This window comes from Marmota marmota, unplaced genomic scaffold (assembly GCF_001458135.2).
Source record: "Marmota marmota marmota unplaced genomic scaffold, marMar, whole genome shotgun sequence".
Lineage (NCBI taxonomy): Eukaryota > Metazoa > Chordata > Mammalia > Rodentia > Sciuridae > Marmota > Marmota marmota.
In genome coordinates, this window is record NW_025999982.1 from 19,967,969 (window position 1) to 19,971,492 (window position 3,524).

At 45.5% G+C, this 3,524-nt stretch overlaps 1 pseudogene; it reads right to left on the minus strand.

Annotated features, from left to right (window-relative positions):
- Positions 1-1,188: 1,188 nt before the first annotated feature.
- On the minus strand, positions 1,189-1,848 carry LOC125617515 (annotated as a pseudogene).
- Positions 1,849-3,524: the final 1,676 nt, after the last annotated feature.

The following is a 3,524-nucleotide window of genomic DNA, read 5'->3' on the forward strand; positions in this document are numbered from 1 at the left end:
GGTAAGCAGAACTTTAGATTATAATCATGTTTCCTGTCCTTCATTTTTGTCTATTTTCTACCTTTTTACAAATTTTCTTCTGTCCTATTGCATACTTTTTATCTGCCTGAAGATTAGTAGGGACAGGAAGAATGGCAGGTGACTACAGAAAGTCTTGATGGAGCTCCAACTTCTCAGAGTGTGGGCACCAAACCCAAACTCCCAGGGAAGGAGTTTGTGTTTTTTGATAGGCAAAGCCAGAACAAGCTACGACCTTGGGAGGAAAGGATTGATTACAGTCTCTGGGTGAGCCCTGTTCCTTCTGACAAATCCCCTCCCCTCTCGTCACGCACTTCATTCTTTAGGTCTCAGGATGAATCTAGAAAGAAGGAAGAACAAGAAGAAAAAATTTTGATCTGCTGACAGGGAAAAGGCTGGAGATGACAGAGAGCTTGGAGCTGGTGGGAGGCTTGCTGGAACCTTATTTATTTATTTGGTACTGGGGTTTGAACTCAGGGGCACTCTACCACTGAGCCTCATCTCTAACATCCCAGCCCTATTTTGTATTTTATTTAGAGACAGGGTCTCATTGAGTTGCTTAGCACCTTGCCATTGCTGAAGCTGGCTTTGAACTCATGATCCTCCTGTCTCAGCCTCCTGAGACGCTGGGATTACAGGCATGTGCCACCGAGCCCAGCCCTGCTTCCCTGTTTTTTGAAGGGGGTGTTGGGGCAAGGAATGAGGCCCTCAGAAGCTTCATCAGCTTTGTTTCTTGTCCTCGACTAATAGGGCTGTGTGCTGGCCCATACTGGACTCAGATGAGACCATGCTTTCCTCTAGCTGTCTACCTGTCATCTCCATGAAGCTCCTGATTTTCCTTCCAAACCCATGCAGACCGTAGGATGCTGGCCAACAGAGAAGTCCACCCAGGTCTTGGTGGAGTTCTTGAAGGATATCAGGTTCTGGGGTATGAAGCATGATTCTGTGCCTGGAGTTCCAAACTGATGGCAATTGGAGAGGCCCTTGCAGGAGATGGCAAAAAAGGAAGCAGCACCACTCTGGAATCTCACGTGACCCTGTTTCCCCTGGATTTCAGCATCACTTGCTGGAGGACCACAAGCTATTCAAGGCCTGTGGCATACTACAGTTGGCAAATAATTCAAGCACATGGCTCAACTGGGCCTGCTTCCCACACGGTGGTGGTCAACATCACCCATGGTTGTTTCCTGAGGCCACTAACCATGGACATGTTCAGCTATATTTGCGTGAGCATCATGCTCTTCTTAATGTGCTCCAATAGCCAAATCACAATCTTCTTGTACTTGAAGAGTTCCAGAAGAAGACTTGGCTGTGTGATTGCTGACACCTGTATCACTTTCTATTGCAGTTCTGATTTCCTACTAACCATGTCCCAACCCTCCACTGATATAACCCTTCCCAGGGCACCGTCATTATTGCAGTGAAAGGACTAGACCTGGTCACTTTTGCACACATGGTGGTGTGATTGCCCAGCCTTGGACTTCACAGCCTCCTCCAGAGCAGGCACCAGGGCTGGCTTCTTCCTGTCCATCACATTCTTATTCAGTCCTAGTTGACCATGTCACATTGCCCTGGCTCAGTGTCAGCACCAAGCCTGATTCTGTGCTGTAGGACTGTGAAAGATTAGTTTGAAGAAGAAAGCCTGTGGGAGCATTTCTAGTTAGGAGGGCCTCTCAGTGGGAGAGGAGGCCCTGCAGGGGAGTGGGAGCCAGGAACATGGCAGGAGGCAGCAGCCTGTATTGCCTAATTACAAGAGCCCTTCATATTCTTGGTTTGGGGCATGGCATTTTCTTGGGGTGGCCATCTCTTAGCTATATTCTTTGGTGGCATCTCCCTGACCTTGGTGCAGGTCAGCTATAAGAAATGCCGCACTCACCATGAGAAACTAATGTGACTCCATTTTTGAGAAATCAGCCTCTACCTCAGAGCAAAGCCTGTCCAAGGAAGGGGGCGTGACCCTTGTCCTTGGAAAAACCCACAGAGCTCTCCTAAGCACTACCCACCCTGCTGAGTTGTTTGTCTGTAAATAACAGGAGAGATCTGTGGCGCCAGGTGTCCCTGACTCAGTTAGGCTAGATGAGGACCCATAGCAACCCCCCTAGCAACCACCAATCAGCATGAGACAGGGAAAATACCTGGAATGCCAGGTGACCCCCCCCCCCCAAGTAATTTATGGTGGTTGATAACATGTTGAGAAACCATGTAGTTTAGCACGTACACCCCTCGTGGCCTAAACCAATCAGTTCAAAGGAATCCCCCTCTTGTACTAACCAATCACCCCTATCCAACTTGTTCCCGCCATTGAATGTGCTAATCAATGTTAAGAGTTATTGTTTGACTTTCCCACAATATGGAATGAATTGCTTCTCAGGGGGTTTTGAGTGCAGCCCAGATACCAGTGTGGAGAACTGTGTAGATCAGAGATTCTCCCTAGAGACAATCAACGCTGAAATGGAAGCCATTGTCTTCTGTATGTAGCACTATATTTACATTAAGTGTTCTCTAAAGTTTGTTTTATTATAGCAATGGGAATGGCCATCTCTACCCATCTCCTACATCCAATTAGAATTAGGGAAAAAAGACCCTGAAAAATTAAACACTGTATCAGACAAGGGAGATATATGCAAAGTCCTTACGTATTGCGAAGTGGCCTAATAGCATGAACAGGACTAAAAAAGAACATGTGAAACAGAAGGATGGTGACTGTGATCATCAATGACAAGGAGGGAAAGAAAAATGAAAGACAGGAGCAGTTGCTGTTCATTGGAAAGAAGGTGCTAGACACAGCTCCAACCCTCAGGGCAGGGTGTTGACCAGATGTCAATCATTCTATGGATTGGCCTATGGTGTAGGAAAATATTTGCCTCTATTAAAAGATAAATTTAGGCATATTAAAATTTTAAAGAGCCAGGAGTGACAGCCTATACCTGTAATTCAGAAGCGGAAGCAGAGTCTTGTGAGTTCAAAGCAAGCCTCAGCAATTTAGTGAGGCCCTAAGCAACTTTGGGAGACCCTGTCTCTAATAAAAAAGGGCTGGGGATGTGGCTCAGTTTTCAAGCTCCCCTGGGTTCAATACCTGGTACAAAAAAAAAATTAAGAGTTCATTTGAGCAGATAGCAATTCATAAATTGGGCAATGTCAGACCTGTATGGTACAGGGGCTCTACCGGAGGATTACAAGAGTAAGAGTTTGAAAGGGAGAATGCAGAAGCAAGGTGCCATGGTTTGGATATAATTTGAATTTGTCCCCCAGAGGTCCTGTGCAGGAAGCTTGGTCTCTAAATGGAGATAATATTAACATCTCTCACAAAACTTTAGTAGGAAAAGTGTAACTGCACCTGGCACAAGTTACACTTCCTATTTGACCCAGAGAATTTCATTAATTTTAGAGAAGAGAGAACCAATACAGAAAAAGACAGAAACCAGGAAGCCAGATGATCAAGAATTAAATGCTTAAAAAAGAGACAAAATAACCATAAAATTAAAAGTAGATGAGCAGCAGTTAGA